Here is a 20,527-nt window from a genome sequence, read left to right on the forward strand (position 1 = left end):
TATGTATTTGTCTTTCATATTCCATAGCTTTCATCAGATTCTCAAATTGGTCTGTTACCCTCTTCAAAGGTAATACATGTTCCAACAGAGCCTACAATGTCAGAATATATTGGTAGGGACAAGCATGCTGGTGGTCACTGTGCATGATCCTTCACAAGGCTATATCTGTGAATAAGTAAGTTTTCATGAGTGCATGGGAATTAATGCAAAATCAAGGAATTCTTAACACTGATGAGATGTTGCCAGAAACAAATGCACTCAGGAATGCTTCTTCCTCAGGAGATAGGAAAGCAGATGGTGAGATGGTCAAGATGATCATATGCTTTATAAACCCCAAAGTGATACCCTAATATAAGCCATTTTATTTATTTTCAACCTCTCCCTCTTCCTCTGTAATTGGATGTCACATTTTAGCTTCCTTTAAGGAAAGGATATTTTCATTTACTTTAATTTCTCTAATAGCTGTATGATTTACCAACTCATGGTGATTTACATCTGTTTTATAGATGTTAGATGTTAGAAATGTTAGAAATAGGAGTAAGTGAGGAATTTGTTAATACAGCAGGGGCAGAAGCAGCCCTCAGAATTAGGAAAAGAGTACTGTAAAGACGTGGATCCTGAGAAATACTACCGATGAAATATTGACACACGCGTCGGCCTGGTAAAAACCTCATGCCCATCTCCTAGAAGTCTCACACACAAATATCCCTTCTGCGGAAATGCCTGCTCTTGCAGTTTAGGTGGCTGCCTTAAGTTTTTATTTAGTCCCTTGCCCCCCTTTCTAAATTTTGGACTAACTACACCTGTCAGTCAAATCTCCAGCTCTTATAAATGGGAATATACAGAGATGGGTAATTGAAACCACGGGGTAATTCTCAAATTTCCATTTGCACAGTGTCAAACTTCTCTCGACCTAGCAAACAGAAAAGCACGATCTACCTGAATTCCCTGGTCACTTTTCTGACCCTACTCTGTCCTTGCTCATCACATAATGGGGGCACTTTACGTGATTCAACGAGTGGCCAAACTCTTGCAGATCCAGCGATAACCTTGGTTGCTCACACCACATAACTCATCCGTGGAAGAAATGGTGCCCACCGCTGGCAGGTGAGACGCCTTCCTCTGGTTTGTAGGATAAGATTGGGCATGAATTGTTTTAATAGACTGAGACTGCCCCACGGGTAATTCTACTTGCTAGGAGTGTTGAGCAGCCTTCCTGCAAGCCATCTACTCCAGTTGGAGTCTTCTGGCACCTGCTCCCCTGCACACCCCCAGGATGCCCAGGCCGCAGGAAGATGTCTAAAACTTCCTACAGGGGCAAAGCCCGCCCTGGCCTCACCAGTCGACCCAGCGCGCGTCAGCCACGACCCCGGCGAGGCCCAGGTGGGAGGGTAGGGACGTGCGCAGCCTGGGGTGGGGCTGGGGGCTGCCGAGGACCTGCTCCTGGGATCAGGGCTGGGCGCCCTGGCGGTCCCGGGCACAGGGAGGGGACCTAGGACGGCTGCCGTTTCACACGTGGCCCCGGCATTTGCGCGCCCTCTCCAGGAATAGCCCCAAGGGCCCAGGAGGCCTGGGTGGGACTCGGCCCCGCGCCTCTCTTCCTGGGTCCCCAGTCCCCAAGGCGCGGCCCCCCACATTAACCTTGCTGGGTCCTTCCCGGCTCTCTGCCCTTTGCAAGCCCCGCGCGCCCCACCTTGGCGGGCTCCGCCGACGCCAACCGCGCGTAAACGGCCGGTGACGATTGGGGTGCAGCCGGGGGCAGCTTCAGGGGGCAGAGCCTCCGCAAATGCTTCTCTCCTCCCACCCGGCCTCACACCCACCTTCCTCGAGGTCCCGCCGGGAACCGCCCCGCCCTGCGAACCCAGCCGAGCCCTCCCTCCTGGGCCACCCCCAGTCCGGTCTCTGCCTTTGGAGCGCGTGGGCTCTGCGAGCGTCAGGGCTGGGGACCCTGGAATACCTGTTCCTCCAGCACGAGGATGGGGTTCAACTAGTGGTCCTCTAAATCCTGCTCCTTCCCCGAGGCTACGGGAAGCGCTCCAGCCACAAGGAAACGGCTCCAGTCTTTCGGCTCCCAAACGTGACACTCTATATATCCGGCTCGGAGACTGGGTGTGGGGCGGGAGGAAACCACCCTCCCTCCGACCTTCCCCGGCTCCGCCGCTGCCTCGGCACTGGGCGCGAAACCGGCGGCAGCCTCAGCCCGGGGCGGGAGGAGGGTGAGGAGCCAGCGAGGGCCCTACAGGTCGCAGGGCGACAGCATCGTGGGCAGGGCGGCCGCGCGCGCAGGCCCGCCCCGCGCTTCCATTCGTTCAGCACCAGCGGATCCACTGGCTATGACTCCCGCATTTGTGTGGTTTGGGGGAGGGGAGTTGGTTTTGGTTTCGGTGGGTTTGGTTTGTTTGTTTGTTTGGGGCTTTTGTTTTGTTTTGGGTTTTGGGGTTGGTTTTTTTCTCCATTTTTTAATCAGTGGGCGAGGGGACAAGGAAGCTAGAAAGGCGCCCCTCTCTGGTGTGGGAAAGGAGAACTCCCACACCGTGAAAGGTGGCGGGGTAGGGGGTGGAGGGAGAGACCGAGACAGGAGAGAGATTCAAAGGTTCTAGTGTGAACTGAACGCTTGGGGGACATACCTTTCCCCACCCACCCTAGCAGAAAAGGCAGCCAAAAATCCCAGTTTACTCAGCTTGACTACACTGCACATCCCGTGGGAGGGATGCTCTTGTATCTGCTAAAGCACTGCGGAGGCGCCCTGCAGTGACCCACGAACGCAGTGGCTTTTTAAAACCCAAGGGCGTGAGGGTGGAGGGTGATGCGAGGACTTCAGGTGAGGCTTCCTCACACTCGGGGTTTGAAGGGCAGAAATCCGGCTCTGCCTGCCTATGGTGGGGTGGGGGTGGGTAGGAGACTAGAAAGGATCAGAGATGGGGGCCGCAGAAACAGCAGCGAGCCAGCTGTGCTCAGCAGCACTTCTCCGGATTTAAAAGAAAAAAAGATGTTTCATTTCTTAGCCTGGTAGCTTTTTTGGGATTTGGTCATTGTTAAATTTTAAACGGAAAAACTGAAGCTGCCAGGGAATCCTTGTAGAGGGATGGACAGGCACGTGAGTGGAGCCCTTGGCCTCAACCAGGAAGTGCTGAAAAACGGCCAACGCACATCCTAATTCCCTGGACAATGTAGGAGGTAAATTTCCAAATAAATATGGTGTGTTAAGAAAAATAGAAAAGAAATATTGTCCTATAAGCTGTTCTGATTCTCATTATAACAATCCACATGCAATTAAAGAAATAAAATTTGACTTTTGAAAGTTAGAATTAAGGAGTGATTTCATGAAATTAAAATAATAACACCCATCTTGAATTCTCTACTACTGGGCTCTTTAATGAAATGTGTTAAGCTAAGTGTAGCCTAAAGACACTGACTAATTTTCTCTGGTGACTGCCTGAATGCAAGAGACAGAAAAAAAGTTACAACCAAATTTATAGTATTTTTCGTTACCCCTCCCCTCCTCAAGAATAAATTTGAATGTATCTTCAAAATGTGTGTGACAGCACTTCAAATGATAATGTCAAATGCTGGGGAAAACGTATAGAAATCACTTAACAGATAGTAGATGGAAGGTAAATTGTAATCACGCTTTTGTTGGAAAGCAATGTAGCAACACATTCCCAAGGTGTTCAGTAACGAAATTTTTTCTTGTTCTGGACCTAGATTCCCATGTCTTACAATGTATTCAAAGGAGATAATCCATAAAAGAGAAATGTCGCATGTACATAGTTGCATATTTATTACCGAGTTGTTTATAAAGTAGGAAATTAAAAGCATACTTTCAGTGGAATGTTCATAGATAAAATACAACATTAATTATAGATTACAAAACCACAATTTGATTATCACCATTTAAAATGCTATTCATATATGTAGAATGTATTAGTTTGCTAAGGCTGTCATAAGGATGCACATAAACTGGGTGGATTAAACTATAGAAATGTATTATTTCACAATTCTGGAGGCTAGAAGACCAAGATCAAGATGTCTGCAGGATTGGTTCCTTACGAGGGCTTTGAGACAGAATTTTCCATGATGCTTACCTACTTCCAGTGGTTTCTTGTTGGCTTGTAGACACATGACCCCTGTCTCCTATAATCTTCATATGGCATTCTCCCTATGTTCATGTCTGTGTCAAAATTTCTCCTTTATAAAGATACCAGTCATATATGATTTAGAGCTCACCTTAATGGCCTCATTTTAACTTTACTAATTAAATTTGCAACAACCCTATTTCCCAATAAGGTCACATTCTAGAGTACTGGGAGTTAGGACTTCAATATGTGAAACTGGCAGGGGCGGAGAAGAACGCAGTTCCACCCATAACAGATAATAACAAAAAGAGGCAATGTAGTGGGTTGAATAGTGGCCCCAAAAGATATGTCCTGAGGCAAATCCCCAGAATCTGTGAATGTGACCTTATTTGAAAAAAGACTCTATATTTAACTAAGTTAAATATGTTGAGATGAGATCATCCTGGGTTATCCAGATGAGTCCTAAACCCAATGGCAAATATACTCACATGATAAAAACAGAGGGAGATTTGAGATACACACACACTGGAGAAGGTGATGTGAATATAAGGCGGAGACAAACTGGAGCCACGTGGAAGCCAGAGAAGCCAAGAAATGCCAACAGCCACTAGCAGCTGGAAGGGGCAAAGAAGGATTCTCCCCTGGAATCCCTACAGGGAGCATGGCCTCAATCTTAATTTCAGTTTGCTAACCTCCAGAATCATGAGAGAATAAATTTCTGTTTTTTAAGCCACCCAATTGATGTTAACTTTGAAAGGAGTTAGCCAGCTTGCTTTAGGCAGACAGTAAGGAAGGGTCCCCAGAGAACCTCCAACCCACGTTTTGTGCAGATAAGGGAACTTGCATAGAGGACTTGCCTAAACATGCCTTCAGAGGACTAAGGACCCACATGCACACTGGAAGAATGGGGTGGAGCTGCCAGGAATTTGTGCCTTATACAAATAGGGAACCCAGCCTTATCAGCTTGTATGTAAAACCCCTTGTATTCAACTGTAAAGGGGGCAACTAGGAACCTGCTTTCAGGACCCCCTCTTTGCTTAGAGCTTTCCTTTTACTTAATAAATTCTACACCACTCACTCTTTGAGTGTCTGCATGCCTAATTTTTCCTGGTTATGAGACAAGAACACAGATCTAGCTGAGCTAAGGACAAAAAAAATCCTGCATCAGTTTGGGTGCTCGCCTGGGATAACTGGAGGAAGAGTAAACAAAGACTCTCCCAAACCTTTCTCTTTCCTTTCTGTGCCTTCTTGTCCTCAGACTTTTTCTGAAGGCAGATGCAGCACGGAACCTCTGGTGAGCCAATTAAGAATGAATGGCACAGCTACAGAGGACACGGTGCTGGAGAGGAACCCGACACTGCCCCTCCATCATTCTTGGGGGTTGGGAATGTCGGCCTCGTTCCAATCCAATCTTTTCTATGGCATTTTCCTTCTTTTTGGGGGGATTGTCACGGTGCCTATCTCTTCTTTTATAATGTTAAGGGTATTATTACACGCTGCACAGATATTACTAGGTAGAGTGAGCCTTTGGCCCAGTCATCAGATATGCAATTCAGAACAATGTGATTTCTGTTCGTTCTTACAGGCATTCCACACCCCCACCTCAGTGGTTAGGGGTGTGCACATGGGACACACGGGCAAGCAATGACTCCCTGACCAACCCCCCCATGCCCCCTGCTGGGGCACATGGCCAAGTTGGCCACATGCGCATGCTCTGTCCAATGGCCAGGCAGGGCAGGAATGAGCCTTGGGTCCCAAGGCAGTCTCGAAGGCCAAAGTCCCCACGCAGCTGGCTGGACAGCTGGCCAGCATTTCCCATTCACTGCCCCCTCCCGCCACATGAAGTCTTCCTACCCTGGCTGAGCCAAGAAGAGGGTTCAACAATTAAGAGTTTTTCTCCCTGTTAGAAGAACCCATTTGCATAAAGCAAGAGGTTTTTTTCTTCCTTTTTTTCCCCCTGCCCCAAACCATCCTCCCCACCCTACACTTAAGCTATTTTATTTTCCCCCTTTTCTCCACCATGTCAGGAGTTAGGTTTCTTTTCCTTTCGGACGACATCTTATTAGGCCCAGACCCCTAAACACAAGACACTCTTTTCTCTCCCTTGTTTAAGGAGGACCCAGCTCCACAGCTTTTCCTTAGCATGATGAATTCCTGCCAATTAGGCCCCCTTTCATTTCATGGATGGAGGTCATGCTAGTATCCATGGCATAAATGAGGTCTAGGGAACTCAAAGCTTACCAAAAACAGGGAGGAGGCAGCACATGGCTAAATGCAGGTAATTATCACCACCTAGGCCTCCCTGTTAATATGGGGGGAAAAGCAGCATTGGCACCCATGGGCAGCACCCTGTTGAGGTTACTGGGACTTGGGGATATGAAGATGGAAGAAGGAAGGGGGGCATCTTCTCTCTCTCCCTCACATACCCTGGATATTTTGTAGAAAGAAAAAAGAACTAGGGACGCCTTGTTCCCCTCTTCCTAGATGGGTAACCAATAGTTTTCAATCTATCGGGAGTCTTGAATACCTCCTGAATCACTGGGACTCCTCTGGGGAAAAAAAAAAAAAGATAACTTCTTCTTTTTTCTTTTTCCTCCTCTGTCCTCTCTTCACAGATGGGTAATTGTGTCCCTGTAACACAGGACACTCTCCTCGGATGCATCCCCCAAACTGGGAAAAATTAGTTTCCTCAAACCTTAAACTGCTTGGCTTAAAATTGATCTTGGAGGAGGGGAACCCAGAAGACCGACATGCTGGCAAAAAGTAAAACTTCTTACCAGTCAGACTTTTGGCCTGTCTCTCCCTGTGCAAACTGGTAACATAAATGGTAAAGGTCACTGTTTACATCCTCTGTAACATTTTGATTAATGGAAAAAAGGATTTATGAGGCCAGTCTTGGGCTATAGCCAATTTGGTGAGCATTGTGTGTGTCTTTCTGTATGGTTTTGTCACATGGAGGAATGCCTTAGGATAGAATGCAGGCCTAGGACCCCAAAAAGCCCGCTGTTCAAGCCAGCCCAGCAAACTGGTCAGTAACGAGCTTTGCTGCAGGTCTCCATCTTGTTTTACATCCTTGGGAGCTTGATCTTGTAACCACATGGTAGTACTTTCTTTTGGCCTTTGCCATTTTACAATGGCAGCGCGGGTTCAATCCTGGCTTAGGGGATGGATACTTTCTGGTTAATATCTGTGTTACTTTGGCCATTTGCTGATTCTTTTTCTCTCCATGAACAACTTCTGGCTTCCTTTGTTGAATCATTCTTTCTCTCAGCTACCTTTAAAGATTCTAGATTTTGTAGAAACTGCTTACCACCTCTTTGAAAATACTTTGTACACTCACGGTCAAGTCATAACCTTAATTGAGGCTTGTTATTTTCACCTGTTTCACTTTTGGTAAAGTTCAAAAGCTAGAAATATTGGCTACTTGGCATGGCTAAAGTTGGGTACTAAGGAATTTAAAAGGATTTTCTTAAAGGATGCTCAGCTTAATTGAAAGTGGATATCAAAGTTATAGGTATATTTTAAAGGCCTTTTTGTTTTTCTCTTCCTGGATCTTGTTTTTCTGGAAAAAGGTGTTTTTCTGTCAACTGAATTATTTTTCCCCATTTTGTCTTGCCACTCTTTATGCATGCAGGAGAGGCCCTAAGGTAACTTCTGAGGACATGGGACTTGGCGATAAAAACAGAGAAGGTGCTGTGGACCCCATTTTCGGAAGAAATCTGTTTTCCTCACAGAATCCCAGGAATTGAAAGCTGATGGATACCTCTCAAAATCTGTTTTTGTCTTCTGGCTATGCCTGTTTATTAGGCTGTAGAAACTGTATGCTCTCCTAGCGGTGCTTTTGAAAGCCTCCACCCTGAGGCCAATAATCCAATTAGGAGATTGGCAAATGAAAAATCTTACAATTACTGTATCTTCTTCTATCTGTCTGTATAGTTATATATGTGTTATGTGTGTGATATTTATAAAAAAGAGCTCTAATTGATTAGCCTAAAGAAAAACAAGTGCTTAGACCAAATATTTTGAAGGAAAAATAAAAGCTGTAATGCCTTTTAGTTCACGTGACTTTAATCTTTGAGAAATAAAAACAATTTTAAAGATAATTGGTAAAATACAAATGTCTTCAGAATGTAAACAAGTGGTCTAAATTATGTGGGTTAGATACTAGGTTTGCGAAATGTTTTAAGGTTATAAACTACTTCTTTGTTATTTGAGAACTTTTTGACCTGCCTGCTTTACAATTTGGTAAGGCTGAGGACATATGGAATTAACCACACCCTTAACTATACTGGAAAGAGTCAGATCTTATCTGTGCCTACTACACAATTTAAATAACCAAGTTTTACACTAAAATTAAAAATTGCTAAGAGTTGCTGTTATAACATGTAATTGAGACTACTGAAAATAGACTTACATGCAATGTGTGTAAAGAAAGTAAAATATGTTTTTAGTAAAAGATAAGAAGACAAGGGAATGTAAATTTTTGCCTAGGGTTAAAGGATTGTTTTGAATTAGACAAGATAAAACTGAAGGTTTAAACAAGTGGAGAAAGGTTTATAAAAATAATCTTATAAAAGAAGCTCTATGTGTAACATATTGACTAACTTCAAAAGGGTATTATTTGGTTTTTCTGTAAATTAAGCATTGAAATAAAAGCACAACAAGGTTTTCTTGAGGCACTGACCTGCTCTTTCACAAAAATTTGTAGAGTTATAAAAGGATTACAAGAATTTCATCTCATGGTCAAACTGGTTAAGATTGAATAGAATTATCTATAAGGTTTCATTTAAAAATGGAGTTGATATTAATAGTAGACTAATGCAAGAGTCAAATTTGGCTTTCTCTCTTGAACAAGATTTTCATGTAATAGTAAAAGATAATGAAAAGTTTTTGCCTTTTTAAAAATTTCTGAGTCATGATTTTGGCTAAATAAATAACTTATGGTAATCTGCTATTCTATTTCATAATATCAGGTGTTTTGAACCTTCAACACATTTAACAGACTTCCTAAAGTCAAACTTCAGCTTCAAAAATTGTCTTTCCTAACCTCTAGCTTTTGGATGCTACAGAGGGCTCTTGGAGTATTCAAAAGAAAGGTAAACAGGATTATTTCACATGTTTAGTTACATGGGATTGCCAAAATAATGTTTAATCTTCTTCAGGTTATATTTCAGTGAATAATATTAATATATGTTCCAAAGTTATATGGGATTTAAAAAATTCTAATGTCTGAATATATGCTATCAATCATAATTAAGTTTATTATGTCAAGTTATTGTAAACCACGGAAATAACTACATTTCTTTGTCAATTGTGTTTTTGACTGTAACTACCCTGGATATTTTGTCATTCACAGATAAGTGTTGTCTTGCTTTAATCCTTTTCAAAAGATGGTTTTTAATCAGCTATAGGACTTTGACAGGTGCTGTTAAATGTAGGTTTCTGATATCTCTGAAGATTGTAATATTGGAACAAAGGAAAAATGTACAGGACACCTGAAGAGTTGAAATGTTCATGGATATCAAACAGAATAAAAGTTAACAGAATGGACTGAACTAACAGAAAACTGAAGTAATCTTTTTAACCTTTGTGCTTAAATCCTTGCTGATACTTGTTTTGTTTCTCAGAATCAAGGAAACTTATTTTGAGCTATTTACAGTGTTTAATAATTGAGTAAAATATATACCTGTGAACAAAATTTCAAACATATTTGTTGCTCTCCGCGTGGCTTCTCCAGAATTTGAAAACTATTTGTGAGTATTCTTAGCTTATGGCAATATACTTATTTGCATTAGTGCAATAAGAATCCATTTTCTTTTGCAACAGGACACAATTGGAGAAACTGGTTGTTTTACCAAGGCTTTGGCTGGAAGGATATGCTTCCCTTTAAGGAATCAAGTTTGACTTGCAGAGGCAATAAAAGCCCCTTCGGAAAACTGGCCTCACACTTTCTTTACACAGCCCCCTCACAGGGTTTCTAAACTGTGGTGAGTAAAGAATGTCACTTTCTTTTTTTTTTTTTTTTTTTGAGATGGAGTCTTGCTCTTTTACCCAGGCTGGAGTGCAGTGGCATGATCTCGGCTCACTGCAAACTCCACCACCTGGGTTCACACCATTCTCCTGACTCAGCCTCCCGAGTAGCTGGGACTACAGGCACCCACCACCATACCCGGCTAAGTTTGTGTATTTTTAGTAGAGACGGAGTTTCACCATGTTAGCCAGGATGGTCTCGGTCTCCTGACCTTGTGATCTGCCCTCTGCAGCCTCCCAAAGTGCTGGGATTACAGGTGTGAGCCATTGCGCCTGGCCAAGTATGTCACTTTCTATCAGGCCCAGGAGCCCCATGCTTTTGCCACCTTAAGAAGAGAGGAATTTACCTAACTCATAGGTATTTGAGGGTACAAACCCATTGTTAAGCTCAGCTTTAAAAGGTCTTATCTGAAATTCCTTGTGGAAGAGAGTTCCATCAAAGCCAATTTAAAAGTGTCAGGCCTCTGAGCCCAAGCTAAGCCATCATATCCCCTGTGACCTGCACGTATACATCCAGATGGCCTGAAGTAACTGAAGAATCAGAAAAGAAGTAATATTTAAATGGTCTGTTCCTGCCTTAACTAATGACATTCCACCACAAAAGAAATGAAAATGGCTGGTCTTTGCCTTAACTGATGACATTACCTTGTGAAATTCCTTCTCCTGGCTCATCCTGGCCTAAAAAGCTCCCCGACTGAGCACTTTGTGACCCCCACTCCTGCCTGCCAGAGAACAACCCCTCTTTTTCCTTTACCTACCCAAATCTTATAAAACAGCCCCACCCCTATCTCCCTTTGCTGACTCTCTTTTTGGACTCAGCCTGCCTACACCCAGGTGAAATAAACAGCCTTGTTGCTCACACAAAGCCTGTTTGGTGGTCTCTTCACATGGATGCGAGTTAAATTTTGGTGCCGTGACTCAGATCAGGGGACCTCCCTTGGCAGATCAATCCCCTGTCCTCCTGCTCTTTGCTCCATGAGAAAGATCCACCTACAACCTCAGATCCTCAGACCGACCTGCCCAAGGAACACCACACCCATTTTAAATCAGGTAAGTGGCCTCTTTTTACTCTCTTCTCCAACCTCTCTCACTATCCCTCAACCTCTTTCTCCTTTCAATCTTGGCGCCACACTTCAATCTCTCCCTTCTCTTAATTTCAGTTCCTTTCCTTTTCTCATAGAGACAGGAGACGCATTTTATCCGTGGACCCAAAACTCCGGTGCCAGTCACGGACTCAGGAAGACAGTCTTCCCTTGGTGTTTAATCACATGGGGATGCCTGCCTGATTATTCATCCACGTTTCAGAGGTGTCTGACCACGCGGGGAAGCCTGCCTTGGTCCTTCACCCTTAGCAGCAAGTACCACTTTTCTGGGGGGCAAGAACCCCCCAACCCCTTCTCTCCATGTCTCTATCCCTTCTCTGCTTTTCTAGGGGGCAAGAACCCCCTGACTCCTTCTCTCCATGTCTCTACCCCTTCTCTGCTTTTCTGGAAGGCAAGAACCCCCCAGCCCCTTCTCCTTCACCCTTAGCAGCAAGTACCGCTTTTCTAGGGGGCAGGAACCCCCCCAACCCCTTCTCTCCGTGTCTTTACCTCTTCTCCGCTTTTGTGGGGGGCAAGAACCCCCCAACCCCTCCTCTCCATGTCTCTACCCCTTTTCCACTTTCCTGGGGGGCAAGCACTCCCCACCCCTTCTCTCCGTGTCTCTACTCTCTCTTTTCTCTGGGCTTGCCTCCTTCACTATGGGCAGCCTTCCACCCTCCATTCCTCCTTCTTCTCCCTTAGCCTGTGTTCTCAAGAACTTAAAACCTCTTCAACTCACACCTGACCTAAACCTAAATGCCTTATTTTTCTTCTACAATGCTGCTTGACCCCAATACAAACTCGACAGTAGTTCCAAATAGCCAGAAAATAGCACTTTCAATTTTTCCATCCTACAAGATCTAGATAATTCTTATTGTAAAATAGGCAAATAGTCTGAGGTGCCTGACGTCCAGGCATTCTTTTACACATTGTTCCCTCCCTAGTCTCTGTTCCCAATGTGACTCGTCCCAAATCCTCCTTCTTTCCCTCTCGCTTGTCTTCCCAGTCCCAACCCCAAGCGTCGCTGAGTCTTTCTAATCTTCCTTTTCTACAGACCCATCTGACTTCTCCCCTTCTCCCTTCTCCCCAGGCTGCTCCTAGCCAGGCTGAGCCAGGTCCCAATTCTTCCTCAGCCTCTGCTCCCCCACCCTATAATCCTTTTATCACCTCCCTTCTTCACACTGGGTCCAGCTTACAGTTTCCTTCCACAACTAGCTCTCCCCCACCTGCCCAGCAATTTCCTCTTAAAAAGGTGGCTGGAGCTAAAGGCATAGTCAAGATTAATGCTCCTTTTTCTTTATCAGACCTCTCCCAAAATCAGTTAGCGTTTAGGCTCTTTTTCATCAAATATGAAAAACCCAGCCCAGTTCATGGCTCTTTCAGCAGCAACCCTGAGATGCTTTATAGCCCTAGACCCTAAAAGGTCAAAAGGCCATCTTATTCTCAATATACATTGTATTACCCAATCTGCTCCTGACATTAAATAAAACTCCAAAAATTAAGTTCCAGCCCTCAAACCCCACAACAGGACTTAATTAACCTCACCTTCAAGGTGTACAATAATAGAGTACAGGTAGCCAAGTAGCAATGTATTTCTGAGTTGCAATTCCTTGCCTCCACTGTGAGACAAACCCCAGCCATATCTCCAGCCCACAACTCCAAACGCCTGAACTGCAGCTGCCAGGGGTTCCTCCAGAACCTCCTCCCCCAGGAGCTTGCTGCACAAGCCAGAAATCCGGCCACTGGGCCAAGGAATGCCCACAGCCCGGGATTCCTCGTAAGCTGTGACCCATCTGTGTGGGACCCCACTGAAAATTGGACTGTTCAACTCACCTGGCAGCCATTTCCAGAGACCCTGGAACTCTGGCCCAAGGCTCTCTGACTCCTTCCCCAATCTTCTCAGCTTAGTGGCTGAAGACTGACACTGCCTGATCGCCTCAGAAGCCCCCTAAACCATCACGGATGCTGAGCTTCAGGTAACTCTCACAGTGGAAGGTAAGTCTGTCCCCTTCTTAATCAATACGGAGGCTCCACATTACCTTCTTTTCTAGGGCCTGTTTCCCTTGCCTCCATAACTGTTGTAGGTATTGACGGCCAGGCTTCTAAACCTCTTAAAACTCCCCAACTCTGGTGCTAACTTAGACAATACTCTTTTAAGCACTCCTTTTTAGTTATCCCCACCTGTTCAGTTCCCTTATTAGGCTGAGACACTTTAACTAAATTATCTGCTTCCCTGACTGTTCCTGGGCTACAGCCACACCTCATTGCCATCTTTTCCCCCAGTTCAAAGCCTCCTTCACATCCTCCCCTTGTATCTCCCCATCTTAACCCACAAATATAAGACACCTCTACTCCCTCCTTAGTGACCGATCATGCACCCCTTACCATCCCATTAAAACCTAATCAGCCTTACCCTGCTCAATGCCAATATCCCATCCCACAGCACGCTTTAAAAGGATTAAAGTCTGTTATCACTCACCTGCTGCAGCATGGCCTTTTAAAGCCTATAACCTCCCCTTAGAATTCCCCCATTTTACCAGTCCTAAAACCAGACAAGGCTTACAGGTTAGTTCAGGATCTGCGCCTTATCAACCAAATTGTTTTGCCTCTCCACCCTGTGGTGCCAAACCCATATACTCTCCTATCCTCAATACCTCCCTCCACAACCCATTATTCTGTTCCAGATCTCAAACATGCTTTCTTTACTATTCCTTTGCACCCTTCATCCCAGCCTCTCTTCCCTTTCACTTGGACTGACCCTGACACCCATCAGGCTCAGCAAATTACCTGGGCTGTACTGCTGCAAGGCTTCACAGACAGCCCCCATTACTTCAGTCAAGCCCAAATTTCTTCCTTATCTGTTACCTATCACGGCATAATTCTCATAAAAACACACATGCTCTCCCTGCTGGTCATGTCTGACTGGTCTCTCAAACCCCAGCACCTTCTACAAAACAACTCCTTTTCTTCCCAGGCATGGTTAGATACTTTCAACTTTAGATACCTGGTTTTCCCATTATAACAAAACCATTATATAAACTCACAAAAGGAAACCTAGCTGACTCCATAGATCCTAAATCCTTTCCCCACTCCTCTTTCCATTCCTTGAAGACAGCTTTAGAGACTGCCCCCACTCTAGCTCTCCCTGACTCATCCCAACCCTTTTCATTACCCACAGCCAAAGTGCAGGGCTGTGCAGTCAGAATTCTTACACAAGGACCAGGATCGCATCCTGTAGCCTTTTTGTCCAAACAACTTGACCTTACTGTTTTGTCTAGCCCTCAAGTCTGCGTGCAGCAGCTGCCACCACCCTAATACTTTTAGAGGCCCTTAACATCACAAACTATGCTCAACTCACTCTCTACAGTTCTCATAACTTCCAAAATCTATTTTCTTCCTCACACCTGACACGTATACTTTCTGCTCCATGGCTCCTTCAGCTGTACTCACTCTTTGTTGAGTCTCCCACAATTACCATTGTTCCTGGCCCGGACTTCAATCCGGCCTCCCACATTATTCCTGATCCCACACCTGACCCCCATGACTGTATCTCTCTGATCCACCTGACATTCACCCCATTTCCCCATATTCCCTTCTTTCCTGTTCCTCACCCTGATCACAGTTGGTCTATTGATGGCAGTTCCACCAGGCCTAATCGCCACACACCAGCAAAGGCAGGCTATGCGATAGCACAAGCCAGTAGCGGACCTCTCAGAACCTCTCATTTCCTTTCCATCGTGGAAATCTATCCTCAAAGAAATAACTTCTCAGTGTTCCATCTGCTATTCTACTACTCCTCAGGGATTGCTCAGGCCTCCCTTCCTTTCCCTACACATCAAGCTCAGGGATTTGCCCCTGCCCAGGACTGGCAAATTGGCTTTACTCAACATGCCCCAAGTTAGGAAACTAAAATACCTCTTGGTCAGGGTAGACACTTTCACTGGATAGGTGGAGGCCTTTCCCACAGGGTCTAAGAAGGCCACCACGGTCATTTCTTCCCTTCTGTCAGGCATAATTCCTCAGTTTGGCCTTCCCACCTCTATACAGTCCTGTAACAGACCAGCCTTTATTAGTCAAATCACCCAAGCAGTTTTTCAGGCTCTTAGTACTCAGTGAAACCTTTATGTCCTTTACAGTCCTCAATCTTCAGGAAAGGTAGAATGGACTAATGGTCTTTTAAAAACACACCTCACCAAGCTCAGCCACCAACTTAAAAAGGACTGGACTGGCCAGGCACCGTGGCTCATGCCTGTAATCCCAGCACTTTGGGAGGCTGAGGCAGGCGGATCACGAGGTCAGGAAGATCAAGACCATTCTGGCTAACACGGTGAAACCCTGTCTCTACTAAAAATACAAAAAATTAGCCGGGTGTGGTGGCAGGCGCCTGTAGTCCCAGCTACTCGGGAGGCTGAGGCAGGAGAATGGCATGAACCCAGGAGGCGGAGCTTGCAGTGAGCCAAGATCTTGCCACTGCACTCCCGACAGAGTGCAGTGCAAGACTCCATCTCAACAACAAAAAAAAGGGACTGGACAATACTTTTACCACTTTCTCTTCTCAGAATTCAGGCCTGTCCTCAGAATGCTATAGGTTACAGCCCATTTGAGCTCCTGTATAGACACTCCTTTTTATTAGGTCCCAGTCTCATTCCAGACACCAGCCCAACTTGAACTGCACCCCAAAAACTTGGATAAAGCCTAAAAATTCACCAACCAAGCAAGTAATTACGCTGAACCCCCTTGGGCACTCTCTAATTAGATGTCCTGGGTCCTCCCAATTCTTAGTCTAATATCTGTTTTTCTCCTTCTCTTATTCCATTTAGTTTTTCAATTCACATAAAACAGTATCCAGGCCATCACCAATAATTCTATACAACAAATGTTTCTTCTAACAACCCCACAATATCGCCCCTTACCATAAAATCTTCCTTCAGCTTAATCTCTCCCACTGTAGGTTCCCATGCTGCCCCTAATCCCGCTCGAAGCAGCCCTGAGAAACATCGCCCATTGTCAATCCATGCCACCCCCCAAAAAAATTTTCTCCCCACCCCAACACTTCAACACTATTATGTTTTATTTTTCTTATTAATACAAGAAGAGAGGAATGTCAGGCCTCTGAGCCCAAGCTAAGCCATCACATCCCCTGTGACCTGCACGTATACATCCAGATGGCCTGAAGTAACTGAAGAATCACAAAAGAAGTGATATTTAAATAGCCAGTTCCTGCCTTAACTGATGACATTCCACCACAAAAGAAGTGAAAATGGCCGGTCCTTGCCTTAACTGATGACATTACCTTGTGAAATTCCTTCTCCTGGCTCATCCTGGCCTAAAAAGCTCCCTGACTGAGTACCCTGTGACCCCCCACTCCTGCCTGCCAGAGAACAACCCCCTTTTTTCCTTTACCTACCCAAATCTTATAAAATGGCCCCACCCCATCTCCCTTCGCTGACTCTCTTTTTGGACTCAGCCCGCCTGCACCCAGGTGATTAAAAGCTTTATTGCTCACACAAAGCCTGTTTGGTGGTCTCTTCACACAGACGCGAGTGAAAAAAGGCCTATGTGAAAAACGATTATTCTTGCTACACTTTTTGCAAATAACCAGGCCAACCATGAGACTAAAGTTTATTTTGCAAACAACTCAGTCCTATCATGATTTGTTTTTGACAAAAATGAGGACTGGAGAGAGAAAACTTATGTTTCAAAACTTACACACTTGTCATTAAATTCTAATCTCATCTTTTTTTTTTTTTTAAGTTTCTGCCTACATTTTAGACTAACTCTGCTTATTCCTGTGAACCAACCAGTGGTCTCTGGCTGCAGCTCAGAAAAAACAAAACGGATGGGTAATGTAAAAATCTGGATCAGTATTCTAGTTCTGGGCAATTATCCTGCAAATCCTGCCAGGTGATATGAGTAAATAGGATGCCTATAACCAGGAGGTTTCTTTGTTAGGAAAATAAGATCAAGGGAGCTAACCAAAGCCGAGCCCCGTGTACCGAAATCTTAGCAGGCATAACTATAGTCACCAGTTATCAGGTTGTGTTGACAGCCTAGGGATTTTTGAGCTGCCCTTACCCACCTTTGTTTCATTTTGATACATGTCTTCTAATAAGCTACATTGTTTCTTCTTACTTAGAGGCCATTAAACTTCAAATGGTGATGGAAATGGAACCACGCATGGATGTGCCATTCTTCTGGGGACCCTTAAACAGACTCAGGAGGAGCCTGAGATTAACAATTTGTTTAAAACCCTGTCAGCAGGAAGCAGTTAAGAGCAGTCATCGCCCACTTTCCCCAACAGCAGCCTGAGTCTCCACTCCTGATGGGGGGAATGAAAGGAGTTAGCCAGCCTGCTTTAGGCAGACAGTAAGGGAAGAGTCCCCAGAGAACCTCCAACCCATGTTTTGAGCAGATAAAGGAACTTGTACAGGGGGCTTGCCTAAACATGCCCACATGCGCACTGGGGGAATGGGGTGGAGCCAACAGGAATTTGTGTCTTATACAAATAAGGAATCCAGTTCCATCAGCTTGTATGTAAAAGCTCTTATATTCAACTGTGAAGGGGGCAACTGGGAACCTGTTTTCAGGATCCCTCTTTTTGCTGAGAGCTTTCCTTTCGCTTAATAAATTGTATTCCACTCACTCTTCAAGTGTCCACATGCCTAATTTTTCCTGGTCATGAGAAAAGAACCCAGACCTAGCTGAGCTAAGAAGAAAAAACTCCTGCACCAGTTTGTTATGGCAGTCCTACAGGAAATTTGTCTTGGGTGGAATTTCATGTATTTACTTTTTTTTTTTTTTTTGTAGGAGAGTGATGTATGATTTCATACCATTTCAAGTAGGTATTTTGATAGCATTCTCTTAACATTCTTAGCCACTTTTGAAGGGATGAGCAAAGGACATGCTAAAGATTTTATCATCTTCAAAACCAAACTCTCCAATAGGCCCAAATGCAGCTAAAACTGCAACAAGTTCTGATCTTTCTCAATGAGATCCATTGTTCTGGACCCTCACACATGGTGTGCATGCAACTCCTGTTAATATTAATTCAGTTTCACATTGGTTTGATTAAAGTCCGAAGGTTTGTTATCTCAAAAACAATGTTGCTGGCCGGGCGAGGTGGCTCATGCCAGCACTTGGGAGGCCGAGGCAGGTGGATTGCCTGAGTTCAGGAGTTTGAGACCAGCCTGGGCAACACAGTGAAACCCTGTCTCTACTAAAATACAAAAAATTAGCCGTGTGTGGTGGCATGTGCCTGTAATCCCAGCTACTCAGGAGGCTGAGGCAGGAGAATTGCTTGAACCTGGGAGGCAGAGGTTGCAGTGAGCTGAGATCACGCCACTGCACTCCAGACTGGGCGACAGAATGAGACTGTCTCAAAACAAACAAACAACAACAACAAAAACACAATGTTGCTTGTGGTCAATGTTGAGAAGCAGATTATGATAACTGTCTTCTACTTTCAGTGTTCTCTCTCCCTCACTATTGCTCATTCAACCCCGTTAAACAAATGTTTCTTTGTAAATCTGCCTAGAGGTTCTCATTTAAGATGCAATATGCCTACAAAACATGCCATACCTCAAATAATATGTCAGATCATTCTAATGACACCCTAAAAAATAAGTGAATCTAGTGATACAAAGGAATGCTATCCTTCCCCAGTGCTATTTTTGGTTTGGTTTTGTTTTTTAAGATGGAGTCTTGCTGTTTCAGTCAGGCTGGAATGCAGTGGTGTGATCTCAGCTCACTGCAACCTCCACCTCCCAGGTTCAAGTGATTCTCTTGCCTCAGTCTCCTGAGTAGCTGGGATTACAGGCGCCCACCATCACACCAGGCTAATTTTTGTATTTTTAGTAGAGATGGGGTTTCACCATGTTGGCCAGGTTGGTTTCATCAAAATCCTGACCTCGTGATCTGCCCACCTTGGCCTCCCAAAGTGCTGGGATTAGAGCTGTGAGCCACCACACCTGGCCCCCAGTGCTATTTATTTTAAAATAAGTACTGGTTCTGTTAATTGAAACAAAGCTTTGACTTTGATCTACGGTAGAATTCTAAAAATATGCCATTCTAGAACCAGAAAGCTCATGCTTTGGACTACTATTTTTCTTTATAGTGTTGGAGATTATACATTATATATCTCATGTAAGGTCACCACGTTAGTTTTCTGTTGCTCTCTAATCACTTACCACAAACCTAGTGTTTTTATAACAATTTCCTTTAATTATCTCAAAGTTCTGTTGGTCAGCTGTCTGGACATGGCACAACTGGTTTCTTTGCTTACAATGTGGAAATCACAATGTCAGCCCAAGGTTGTGTGATCTCTTTTGTGACTCTGGCTCTTCTTCCAGGCTCTTCATTGGTTGTTGGCAGCATTTAGTTCCTTGCAACTTTAAGGCTGATGTCCTCATTTCCTTGCTGGCTGTTGGCCAGAGGTTTCTTCCAGCTCTCAGAGACCATCCTCAGATGCTAACCATGTGCCATCTCACAATGTGGTTGCTTGCTTCTTTAAAGCTAGCAGAAGAAATTCTCACTTTTTCTCTTTAAATCTCTGACCCCCCCTATTTAAGGGCTGACATCCAATTAAATGAGGCCTGCCTACGATGATCTCCCTTTTAATTAACTCAAAATTAGCTGATTTGGAGCCTTTACTGTCATCATATAACATATGATCACAGCAGTGCAATCCATCATATTCACAGTGTCACCCCCTTTCAAGAAGGGACTAGACAGGACATATAAATTAGAGTGTGGTAATCTTAGAATTCTGCCTGCCATAGTCAGTTAGATGGGGGGATAGTAGCATCAGGAATACAGCAGAGTCTTACTTTGTGCTTTACTGAGGAGTTTTTTGCATAAGGAAAATTATTTTTCATTGGCCATTTTGTGAAGCAGGTAGTTATGGATTTTTACAGATTTTTTTCTTGTCTTTTATTCCCATCTAGAGATATACAGATCTTTGAAAGTAACACAATTTGTTTTCTGACAATTATAAAAGCATAACAGGTGAAGGCTAAACCCAGGTTTCCTGATCCCGTGTGTGGTGCACTCTTAAGCTGGTGGTTTTTTAAACGTTGGGTTATAAACACCAAAGGTCTTTTGAGAATGCTCTTGAGAACATTAGGAGAATCCATACTGAGAATACAACATGGTTACCACTGAATTGACTAAAGGCATATTCTCTCTATTGCCTATAATGCAGACCTTAAAATGAATTAATTATAACTTTGTCAGTTGGATTGCACTAATTTCCATGAAGTTTAGCTTGTGAAGAAAGTAACAATATGAAAGACATTTATAATATGACCTTGTTGCCTTTAAACCATTGTCAAAAAACTTTCA

General features: G+C 44.3%; 1 protein-coding gene and 1 long non-coding RNA gene across 5 annotated transcripts in view; one reads left to right on the plus strand and one right to left on the minus strand.

Moving 5' to 3' along the window:
- FAR2 (fatty acyl-CoA reductase 2) overlaps window positions 1-2,366 on the minus strand; it is a 185,397-nt gene extending 183,031 nt beyond the window's left edge. The window contains exon 1 of one of the 4 annotated variants that reach the window (XM_031000735.3): window positions 1,958-2,366. The gene's annotated coding sequence lies outside the window, so the exon portion shown is untranslated. The remainder of the gene's footprint in view (window positions 1-1,957) is intronic. The other 3 variants (XM_063694093.1, XM_063694094.1, XM_031000736.3) reach the window with 3 other exon arrangements.
- A 233-nt stretch (window positions 2,367-2,599) lies between these two features.
- LOC134756568 (uncharacterized) lies at window positions 2,600-10,011 on the plus strand. Its single transcript, XR_010129354.1, has 3 exons — window positions 2,600-3,177; window positions 6,692-6,903; window positions 7,711-10,011. It is a non-coding gene; the product is annotated as an uncharacterized lncRNA (long non-coding RNA).
- The last annotated feature ends 10,516 nt before the right edge of the window (window positions 10,012-20,527 follow it).

Source organism: Gorilla gorilla, chromosome 10 (genome assembly GCF_029281585.2).
Source record: "Gorilla gorilla gorilla isolate KB3781 chromosome 10, NHGRI_mGorGor1-v2.1_pri, whole genome shotgun sequence".
Classification (NCBI taxonomy): Eukaryota; Metazoa; Chordata; class Mammalia; order Primates; family Hominidae; genus Gorilla; species Gorilla gorilla.